The sequence below is a fragment of the Silene latifolia genome, chromosome 5 (assembly GCF_048544455.1).
Source record: "Silene latifolia isolate original U9 population chromosome 5, ASM4854445v1, whole genome shotgun sequence".
Taxonomy (NCBI): Eukaryota; Viridiplantae; Streptophyta; class Magnoliopsida; order Caryophyllales; family Caryophyllaceae; genus Silene; species Silene latifolia.
Window position 1 is genome coordinate 35,597,499 of NC_133530.1, and position 12,110 is coordinate 35,609,608.

At 44.1% G+C, this 12,110-nt stretch overlaps 1 long non-coding RNA gene across 1 annotated transcript in view; it reads right to left on the reverse strand.

Moving 5' to 3' along the window:
• Positions 1-4,050: 4,050 nt before the first annotated feature.
• LOC141656061 (uncharacterized) overlaps positions 4,051-12,110 on the reverse strand; it is a 241,084-nt gene continuing 233,024 nt past the window's right edge. The window contains exons 2-3 of the long non-coding RNA XR_012548314.1: positions 4,241-4,333; positions 4,051-4,144 (exon numbers count right to left, since the gene is read on the reverse strand). This is a non-coding gene — a long non-coding RNA (uncharacterized LOC141656061). The remainder of the gene's footprint in view (positions 4,145-4,240; positions 4,334-12,110) is intronic.

Consider the following 12,110-nt stretch of genomic DNA (forward strand, 5'->3'; position numbering starts at 1 on the left):
TAGGGTATTATTGGACCACAATGGAATCCGATTGCATCAAATACGTGAGACATTGCCACAATTGCCAAATCTTCGGGAATGTACAACATGTCCCTCCTTCGTTGCTATACACGATGACATCTCCTTGGCCATTTTCCGCATGGGGAATTGACATAATCGGGAAAATAACCCCAGCCGGAACAGGAGGTCACTGTTTCATTCTAGTGGCGATTGACTATTTCACCAAATGGGTAGAAGCGGCTTCCTACACTGGTCTTACGGCTAAAAATGTGGCCAAATTCATACAAAACAACATCATCTGTCGATATGGTTGCCCACATGAGATCATTAGCGATAATGGGTCACATTTCCAAGCTGAAACAGAGCAATTGCTAGCCAAATACAAGATTAAGCATCACCACTCTTCGCCCTATAGACCACAGACTAACGGCGCGGTAGAAGCAGCAAACAATAATGTTGTCACAATTCTCAAGAAAATGACTGACAACTATAGAGATTGGCCAAGCAAGATACCCTTTGCTTTGTGGGGTATCGTACATCTGTCAGGACACCCACTGGGGCTACTCCTTTCTATTTGACCTACGGCATGGAAGCCGTACAACCAGTCGAGCTAGAAATACCATCCTTGCGTATTCTACTAGAAAGCCAAATCCCGGAGGCCGATTGGAAGAAGGATAGGTATGAAGAACTCATCCTCCTGGATGAGCGTAGGCTACGCGCCTTACATAATGTCCAAACATATCAAGCCCGTATCAAACGAGCTTTCAACAAAAGGGTTAGGCCAAGAAACATCAAAGAAGGAGACTTAGTACTCAAATCGGTTAGAGCTCTTTTACCTGTCGATCCAAGGGAAAAATTCAAACCTAATTGGGTCGGACCATATTTAGTCAAATCCATACTCCCAGGGGGTGCGGTTAGAATCACAGACCTAGATGGGAATGAGTTTTCAAACCCCGCAAACCTCGACCAATTGAAACGGTACTATGCCTAGAATAGGACAAAAAACGCGCCTCGCGTAAACCCATGTGTCACTCTTGTGGCACTAAATAAACGGCCCCTGGCCAAGCTGAAATAAGCTAAATGTCACTGTGCTCTTGCATTTTGACAAGTTTGTCATCCTCATATCATCAAATAAACTAAATTCGCACCTTCAGAGTAAGCAAAAGCTCATGCTTATTTTCTATGTTCATTACAAGCTCTTGCTTCGAACAATTATTCTTTTACATTTAATTGAACTACGCGCAAGGGTTTGATTTCGCTTTTTAAGTGAATACGTAGGCAATCCTTCACGGGATTCAACCCATTATATCTAAAAACAAAAAAAATGTAAATAGAAGGACATCTGCATTGCATTTGAAATTCAACAAGAATAATAAGTGGAAAATCTCAACGGTTTCATAACCATTTAACCCTTTTTATTTCATTCAATTTCTAAATAATAATAGTACGTTACATAATAAAAATAGAATAGGCTAGGATTCTAAAAATCCCTCCTTTTTATTACAACAACAATAATAATAATAATAATCAAATAATAAATAAGGACTCGGGCTATTCCTCCATCTTCCCCTTGCCCTTGTCACTCTTGTCATATTTCTTGTCACGACCTCGAGCCGGGCGCTCTTGCACCACTTCAGACCTAATCACCAACGGTCTTTCTCGAGGCCTGACTCTGCCATTCTTGCCAACCACCATTTCCGCAACAGAGTAGTCTTTGATTTCTTCAAGGGTGAATGACCAAACCCGGCTTCTTCTTCTCCCTCTCGTCGGATGCTTCTCCTTCTCTTTTCTCCTCTCGCACCTTGTAGTCAACAGGCTCGCGTTTCCTCGATCTTTCGCGCTCTTCCGGAGTTGCGGCCTTTCTCCACCTCGGATAAGAGTCCGACACCCACAAAGCATTGGCGGAGAAACTCAAGAACCACATGTTTCTTTGGGCCCATTTGATAGCCCACTCTCTTCGGCTCTCTGTAGTAAGCGCTATAGCAGTCTGCGGGACGGTATCAAGCCTAGGGATCGTCTGCTTCAACCCAACTTGCCTCATCAATCTTTCCGGAAAGATGCATACCATGAACTCCAATCCCGGAATGCGCACGGACCTAGTAGGATCCAAAGAAGACACTCCGTGTGAGACTTGAGGTGCCACCACGGTACAACCCACCTAATCAACGGGCCATCATCACTCTTGACTTGTTCTTCTAATAATCGCAGACCCGGGTGAAGTCCACCATGTACAACCGCGTCCTCATCGCAATCATACGGGAATGATAGGAAAGTGCATGAACTGGGGGCTCGATCAATCGGAGCCGTTCCATAAGCCAAACCTACCAAGAGCAGGTATTAGACACCAAACGGAAAAAAAAAAAAAAAAAACGAAAAAAAAACGAAAAAAAGAAAAAAAAAACGAAAAAAAAAAAAACGAAAAAAAAAAGAAAAGAAAAGAAAAAAAATGATGTCTCTTACCTGCAAAATGACGGGACTCCCCAAGAACGGCAGATCGCGGTTGGATTTCCTATTATCCAAACCCAAGATAATCTCTCCTAAGCACAAGCAAGTGGGCTCTCGCAGCTCCATTTGCTCAATAAGACCCAAAAGACGGGGATCACCTCTCAAATCTTCATCGACGTGTCCTTGGAAGACATACACGTGCAAAGAAACAAAAAGCCAAATGCCCTCCTCCGGCAATATGGGAAACAGAGGGTCGGCCCTGTTAATGAATCGGTCTACAAAGTCCAACATTCTCACGCCTTTCGGGGTAACTAAGCGATCCACCTCAAGTCTAGTCAGTCCAAGCAAGTCTCTGAATTTGCTCTTATACCCTTGTGAAGTGGAAGGAATGGCAGGTAAATGTTCGGGGTCCCACCCACCAATAGCAGCAATTTCTTCAGGAAACGGGCAAATATCGCCTCCCGGGAACGCGAAAACATGATAATTCGGGTCCCAATAGTCAAGGCAAGCGTCCAAGAACGGTTTTACTACCTTAATGAGTTTCAAACTCAACAAAGACCCAAGGTTATAAGCACCCATGTCATGCTTCTCCATATTCGAAAACTCGTTGGTCCATTCCTTCAAGCGGATCTCCAAAGTATTCATGATGACAATTTTCTCTTGAAGATTTATTCTGAGAGTTCTATGTGAATAGACGAGGAAGAGACGGAAGAATTGTGTAAATTAACGCCCCGTCGACGCTTCTATTTATACTAATTGTTGTTTCCAAAAATCCGCGTAACGGACCGGCTTGGGAACAGCGCAGCGCCGCCGCGCCTCTTCAAAGGGACGCACTCATGTCGCGCCTCTTCCCAGTGCTCACTTTCTGTGATTTCCGCGTTTGGATCTTTCCTAATTCTATAACGAATAATTTCCTATTCCTACGGGATTTTATTTTGGTAAATACGAGCAGTTTACCATGTTTCAAGTTTCCTATTTTCGCGGGCACGCATTTCGAGGCGACATCGACACCTTCGCCATTTCATGACACTCAAACTTTTTATTCTTAGGAAATGAATTTCATTTTTTATTTTTTTAGGAAGTAAATTTCATTTTGGGAAAATAATTTTCTTTTGTTTTCATTTCAACGTTTTCATTTCTACACTTACAGATTTCTCTTTTTTTTTTAGGGGGTAACCCTCCCTACCGTCCGGTCATTTCCGACAAAATTTTTGCATTTTTGCATTTTTGGTGCTCTTTTGAGTCTCGTTTTGCGCTCGTTAAAGGCCATATATATAAAATGTATGTTTTGCGTAATTTCCATGTAAATTTCGGCAGCATGACGGCGCAAACCGTTGTCTACCAAACCTGTTCAAGAACTAACCTGCAGGTACAAGCAACACAACCTAGCAGTAAAGGCATTCAGGCCATCGTATACACAAATTTACAAGCAAGCTGGGGGCTTGCGCCCCGAATAAAGTCCAAAAGTCCAGGCAAACTGGGGGCTTGTGCCCCAAACAGAGTCCAAAAATGTTCCAAAATCAAATGTCCAAAATGTACAAGTCTACAAAACTACACGAGGCTACTGCTGGGCGCCCTCCAACTCGGCAACTCTCGCCACCAAAACGGCGATCTCGGCGTCCCGAACCTCGAGCTCCCTCAGCAAGCGAGCGGTCTCCTCCCGAGACTGGGTCAACTCTCGCTCCAGCTCGCGGTCACCCTGTAAAACAGCAACAAATTGGCTCATGTCAATCGGTTCAAGCAAAATTGGAAATCAAAAAAAAAATCAAAATAAAAAATCAAATAAGGTTCATACCTGACGACCTCGACCACCGACGAGTGCCTCGATGGCGGTAGCTCGTAGCCGGTTGGCCACCCTCCATAATGCCACGAACCGGGACGGTGCGACCTGCATTTTCAAAAGAAATTCTCAGCAAATTGAGCAAACTCAATCAAATGTGTTCTTACACAAAAGTCATACAAGTCGGAGACTTACCCTCCGAATCTTTGTCAGTCATCTAAGCCGCATCCGTCACGGCTACGTCGAAGTCACGCAACTCGGAGATCGTCGTCCTCCCGATCGCGTCGGTGTACTTGAGGGTCTCGGGGTACTGGGGGCTCGATGCCCGCCGCCTCAACCTCCTGCAAAGACAAATAGCTCTCGTTAATCGATGATCTTTCGTCGCATTCCTCAAAATCAAAACCAAGCAAAAGTAAAAGATACTCACCACTACCGGCCAGTACGCCAACCTCCCGTAAAGGAACGCCGAGTAGTCCTCGCCGTGGAAGAAGGTCGCCATCGGCACCGCCCAAGTCCGCCTCCCTCTCGGCCTCGGAAGGCTCCTAAACATCGTCCGGGAGGATCGACGGGAACCGTCAACGCGTCCCGAGAGCACTGACGAGCCAACCGCTCGCCCAAGTACCACACAGGACCCATCGACGTCCACAGCAGCAGCCGACTCGGGCTCCTAGGTCGAAGGACCTCAGCGACAAAAGGAGGCGCTCCAGCGTACTCCGCCCAAGGTCTGGGCACCCACTGCGACAATGTAAAGGCAAAAAATCATTCCTATGATCAATTAAAAGCAAAGTATAAGAAGAGTAAATGGAATACTCGCATTTGCTCACCAAGAGCGTTCACATCCCGCCGGTAGACATTGTGAGAAGAACGCTTGCTCTTCGTCAGGCACATGACCCAATCCCTCACCACGGGATAGGCCCTCTCCAGTGCTCGTCCTCTTGGGCGCGAGACTCGGGAAGTAAGAGTACACCCACGCCGTAAAAATGAATAATCAATGACGATCTTTCGTGATTTGGTAAAGAAAGGAATTTACTTTGGTCTAAAGGAAGGTTCATACCTCCAACAAGTAGTCCGTGTCCGACGGCCAGGAGAAGTCCCCTTCTCCATTAACTCCGGACGAACCATGGCCCTCATGAAGCGGATGAGGACCGCAAAACCAAAGATGACCCGCCCCCAGCGCCCTAGGGAACTCGGGTCGAAAGAAAGGGAAGGAGCTTCGTCGACAGTCTCTCGCCCTTGTCTCCGAGGTAAATCGAAGACAGGAACCACCAAAGCCACGAGGACGAGCCTCGCTCAATTTTGTACAAGGAGGAGGAGTTGTCTCCCTCCCATCGATCGTCACCAGCGCCGGGGTCTTCCCCGCAAAGTAGTCTCGAACGTAAGTACTGGGTACCAAACCCGGCACTGCAACAGCCTTCGGCGACAAGTTCCAGCCGATCAATCTCCTCGCCTCGGCCGAATCCGCCCTCATAGCAGTCTCCGGCCACACCATCTCCTCGGTCCCCCACACACGGACAGAAATCATGCCGTAATCCTCCAAAGTGGCTCCCACCTCACCAAAAGGTAGGTGAAACGTGGAAGTCGTATCCCAGAATCGATCCAAGAAAGCGCGGACCAGGCTAAGGTTAGCCCGCAACTTCCTCTTCACGATATCCCTCCAGACCTGAACCAGAGGACCGAACGCTCCACGCTCGATCATGGCCCTCTCCTCCGCCGACAGCTGCTCGTAGTGCTCCATCGCTGTCGTGTAACCCGAGAACGACCTGATGTTCCCGGCCTCCTATTATGATTTGAAACAAAGCTATCTTTAGTTTTGAATGAAATTTGAAAGAAAGTTGGACAAAAAAAGAATGAAAGAGAATAGGTAATGAGTAGTGAATTCTTATTTACCAAGCTCTTCACCGTCCTGTAGGACAGGTGACCCTCTGCAGCCCACACAAGGTGCCTACTCTCCCAGGTCTCAGCCCACGCAGGAGCTCCTCTCAGCTGACGGCCTCCTCGCCCGACGTTGGCTCGCCTCGGGGCCTCCTCTTCCTCGGCAGTCTCCTCCTCATGAGCCTCGTCTGCAGCAGCCATCACCGCAGCGGTGAAGGCCTGCTCTAAAGCCTCCTCAACAGTAACAACGTCTATCTCCATGGGAGCTCTCCCAGAAGTAGAAGCCTCATCACCTGCAACATTAAAGTAAATTCAGGCCGCGTCGTACGACGACAAGCCTTTGTTAAGGGGTTTTCAAGCCTTCAAAGCTCTAAAACTGCTCCTCTCGTGCCATCCTTGGCCACGTTCCCACCAACCCGATTACTCATGTGATAAATTGGGTCGAGTCAAGTCCAGTTCGAAGCCTAGCTCCGGGTTCGAGTCGGAAATTCGGCAGCATTTCGCTATAACGGCGATTATGCCCTAGAAAGGTGTCCTGAAAAATTGTCACAAACCAAAATTTCGAGATGGTAGAAAGTTTACCCATCATCCAAGGATCCCAAATATCAAATTTCATCGCAAATGGGCAATCCTAAGGCTATTTTCGAAGCAATTTACGGTTTAGCTGTAAAACCGTCTCAAAATTCATTCAAAGGCTCAAAACTCGATGAAAATTCGAAACAAATACGTGGTTATGTTCCTAATATCACCTACTATCCATTTCTAGCATCAATTTGGCAAGGCAAATCCATTTGGGGGAAAAGCCCCAAATTTTCGATCAAAAGGGTCGAAAACCCTAAATTTCGCGGCTCAAAATTCAACAAATGCAGAAGATTAGTGCAAGATTAAGATACATACCTCGATTAGTCATGTTTAAAGCAAGCTTTTGAATCAAACCTTGGCGGAAATGGTGAAGATTTGAGAGAGAAATTGCAAGAATTGTGTTTCGAAATAATGAACACAAACCCCTCTGATTTCGCGTTTTTACGCAGAAAAGGCCAAATTAGGGAAAAGACGCAGCAGGCGCTGCGCCTCTTCCAAGAGACGCAGCTCTTGCTGCGCCTCTTCCTTGTGTTCCCTCCATACGGATTTTCAAAAATTCGTTATAAGTTCGTTATTTGTGGGCCCATCTTTGGTGCGCCTCTTCCTTGACGCTGTTATATTCTTTTGGTCCGTTTCGATGATTTTCTTTCGTTCCGGCCCGCATTTTTATCAGCCAGTAACGGACTGTTGCATATTACAAAACATTTGTCCCCAGCGCAGCAGTTTTTTGCAGTACTTCTCACTCAAGATTTCTCTCACGACGATCAAGATGTTCCTAGTCGTCAAAACATTTGTCCCCAGCGCAGTAGTATTTTGCAGTACTGCTCACTCAAGATTTCTCTCACGACGGTCAAGATATTCCTAATCGTCAATATATCTCCCAACAAGAGTTCGCTTGAGACCGACGCAAGCAGATTCAACCTCAAGTTTTGCCAGAATTCGCTTGAGACCGACGCAAGCAGATTCCCCAGCAGTTTCTACCGACGTCCTGCTGCTTTCAATATTTCTTGTTTCCCCGCGGAGTTCGACCAGGGTGCCGTTCTCCAGAAGTTTCCAAGTCAAAGCCTTCATATCTTTCAGAAACTTATCTTAATCCTTCAGATAACCCCTTTTAGTCCTTCAGAGAGAGGTAGCCTTCAGAGTTAGCCTTCAGAAGTGTTAAGAGATTCCTTCAGGTTCCCTGTGACCCCTAATGCCTTCAGACACCAAGTTATCTTCAGACCAAAGAGTTTTGCCGAAGCGTCTTGATTCCGTTTCACCAGGGGTATCTCGGGTATGGTCTCTTCTTATGGTCAAGCGAGCTTCCTTATGTAGTCTAATGGACTTTAAACGACCCTCCCCGATAGTCGACGGACTCTAAAATGTTCCCGACGACAGTCCATGGTTCGGACCCTTGAACCGCCTCGCGTCGCCATAGTCGTCGGTTGTAATCTTCGATTGACTGATGGCTATACTTTGACTTTCGCCTTGTCCAAGCCTCGGTCAAAGTGGGGGCTCAGAGATACCTCGCCGCACCTCCCGCAAACCACCCGGTGATGATTGGGCCGCATGTTTGATACGCGGAACGATTTGTGACAGTTCGTAAGATTATCGTCAAGTGATTGCTCAAATATTAAATGTCGACCTCTTAGTTGTCATCTACGTCCCGATACGGTCGTTTTGGCAGTAATTAGAGTACATTCGGAGTCCGGGTCAAAAACCGTCTCCATTTTTCGATAATCTGTTAAATCCCGAGTCGGAATATTCTCGGAATGTTAGGATATTTCTATTCCATATTTCATAAATTTTATCTTTTGGCAAATAATATCCCGTAATATTCATAAGATAATCGAATTATTTCCGTCCTACCATAACTCAAACGCGGAAATCTTTCTTGACGAGGAGGAAACCTCTCGGGAATACACGCAGCAGTCTTTGCGCCTCTTCCAAGAGACGCAGTGGCTGCTGCGCCTTTTCCCAGGCCCTTCTTTGCATGTCTTACGTATCTTTTTCATATCTTTCCGAGATTCACTTCCAAAGAGTCTCCGAAACCCTAATTCCGTCGTGTGATTAGTATAAATAGGAGCCTTCGCTCCTCATATTTCTCACGCGAGTGTCCGCCCTTCTCTTCTCCCTTTGCATTCTAGACTTTGTTCTTACTAATTGGCGCCTACGTGCTTGAACTTTCGACCACGTCAGCTCGGATCTTTCCGGGTAACAGGCCTCTCCGTTGCATGACCGACCAATTTGACCAACTACACTCAATCAACTTAATCAATCAATCGTTTTCCTCTTACGAGGGCACTCTCTTTGCATTCGCGTCGAGCATTCACTAGTCGATATCTTAGTTCATCTCGTTTCATCAACATGTAGGTCTGAGGGTGTATAATCCTCTTTTATTTATTGTATTTTATTTATCGTATCACCATTGTAAGATTTATGTCGAAAACACCATTAAAACCGATTTCTAAAACCGTGCTTTAAAACTCTGCTTTTGCGGATTTCCGAGTGAGAGACGTCGAGAAAAAGACGAAAGAATCGCCTGCGCCTCTTGAAGGAGCGCATTTCTGCTGCGCCTCTTCGTGAGGGCCGCGCATTTCTCGCTTTTTCTTCTTCCTCGTCCTCTGTAATTCGCTTCTTTTTTATTTGTTATTTGTTCATCCGTTAATTCTTTGATATAATCGTCACTGATAATTCACATGTATATTGTATCATATAATTCATCATTCATTAGCATGCCTTAATCGTCATAAATCCGACTTAAATCCCTTGTAATTCATATTTGCGGGTTTTCGTCATTAAATTCAAACCCGGATTTTAGAGATTCAATTTGTTCATATTGAGTTTCTGGAATTCGTCATTGATATAGTTTTTCATCTGTTATTCGTCATTAATCCATCATATCTAACCTAATTAATTGAATTAATTTGTTTGACTCATTAATATTTTTCACTTCTATCATTATTCCATCTTGTAATTAACTCGTTTGCATCCGTCTCATCCATGTTTTACTGTTTTCACGACCCAATCACATGTAAATTAACATATTAATCACTTTCATCCGAGTAAATATCATCAATTGATCATTAAATCACCAATTAACATTAACGGCTTGCAATTACGGCTTCACGGCTGGGGACCGAGCCAAGGAACAGACGCAGTGTCTGCTGCGCCTATTCCAAAGGACGCAGCTCTGCTGCGCCTGTTCCTGGCTGAGTTCCGTCCCTGAACTCCGTTTCTGCCTTGACCTAGTTTGTTTAGACTATTTATTATTTGACTATTATCCGTAATGTCACGCTAATTCCTGTTCGTTAGTTTATTTGATTCTTTCTTTGATTCTTTTTCCCAAACTATCCGTTTTAAAGGTATTTTCGACATAAATCGCCTATCCCAATGTAATTAATGTAATTTTTATTATTGTAATTCATAATTATTGTATTTCTTTTGTTGCTTGTATGTTCTCATATGTGATCAACATTAAATCCTACTTCGACCCAATTGTTTGCTAATTAATTGTTAACCGACTTAGTCTAATCTTCGCATGTTAGGATTAAATCTATGGATGTTGCATTGCATGCATATAGCCGACGATATATCGAGTACGAATAAATTCCCTAATCATTAGTAGAGGCCGCTATCGAGGCGGGCGGGATTAGGTGTTCGATCAAAAGAGCTTCCTAATACGTACCCTCACCCCTTACTCCAGATATCTGTGAACACCCGTGTTCATTGGCATCCACGAGAGTCATTCTAGACATAGAATGCTAAGGGTAACGATTGCTTAGTGTTCACGTCACTACTTTGTGTCTTGACATGACACGAGGTATTCGAACGGTTCCAATTTCCCATAAAAATTGGTGGCGACTCCATACAAAAATGCAAACGCTTGTTCACCAAGCGCCCCCGTGGCCCGCTGTCCACAGTAGTCAGGTGTGTGGAGTTGTGACGGAGTCTGGGTAATGTGTGTGTTGTATCTTATATATTATGTATCTTGTTTTGTGGAATCAGTAACTGACCTCGTTTAAGTGTTTTAAAAAATGTGGTGATCCATTCGGAGGGTGGTGAGCAATTGTCTAGGAAGTATACTATGGATGCGCGCGGGATTAGCTGAGGATGGAGTTGCCACGAGTCTGATAGTAGTCTTCCGTTGTGTTGTCATAATACTTTTGTTACTTTAGTTGTAGTTTGGTTTTAGAACGGTTGTACTTTACTTTACAGTTGGTTTTGTTATGTAATCACTTAAACTTATCTATTAAAGTACGTTCTTTTATGGTCTATTTGATATACATTGCCTCGGGTAACCGAGATGGTAGCATTCTGATGCATTAAGTGGTCCTGGTAAGGCACTTGTTGTATGGGAGTGTTACATAAACTTTGGGTCCAATGGGTGCATCATGTCTACTTAAGAGGTCAGTCATGGCTATCTTATACTCCTTCTTCAGATACCAGTTGGTACTGGAGGAAGATTTGCAAAGTAAAAGACTAGTTGCAGGAAGGTTTTGAGGATAATGAATGGAGATTAAGGCCTGAAGGATATACTGTTCAGAGTTGTTACAATTGGATAAAGGATAAGCATGAGGATGTATGGTGGTGTAAAGCTGTATGGAGTAACATGGGAGCCCCTAAGCATTCTTTTATTGCCTGGCTTATTGTCAACAATGCTCTGATGCTAAAGAGTAGACTGTTTCAAATTCAAATTACTGCTGATAATCTCTGCTGTATTTGTCAGTTGCAGGAAGAAAATCATACACATCTTTTTCAGAGTTGTGTATATAGTACTCAGATTTTGCAAGGGGTTGAACATTGGTTATGTTCTGACTTAACACGGTCATATGGACTGTTAAAGATTGCACTAAGCAGATGGAGGAAACACCGGAAAAATATATGTACTGCTGCATTATTTAGCTGCTGGTATGCTATCTGGTTGCAGAGGAACTAGGCCAGGTTGAACCAGTGCATTATGAGGCCTGCTGTGGTAATTGCACAAGTCCAACAGGCTATTAGAAGTCGTTATGTTGTTTATAAACCTTGTAATATTTCGTGTAAGGATAGAGCATGGTTGATAAGAGTTCATCTAGAATCAAATTAGCATTAAAGTTCAACATGCTACTTCCTAAAATCATTATGTAATGCTTGTTCTATTAATGAAAGCTTACCATTTAGCAAAAAAAAAACTTTTTATTTTCAATAAGTCTTGCTTCAGAAGATCTGAAATAAGACGGACCAAATGTCATCATTTTTTTCTAGAATGTAACCATTTAATGACAAAATGTTATAACTAAAGTTGTCACTTTTTACTTTGAAAATGATGGCAACATTTTATCAGAAAATAGTAACATTTTATCGTAAAATGGCTACATTTTGTCCGTCTTATTTAAGACGGGATATAGCTTGTCTGAAATTAGAATTTGCGATTTTTGTTACATCAATTTACTCTCTATTAGAATGTGGC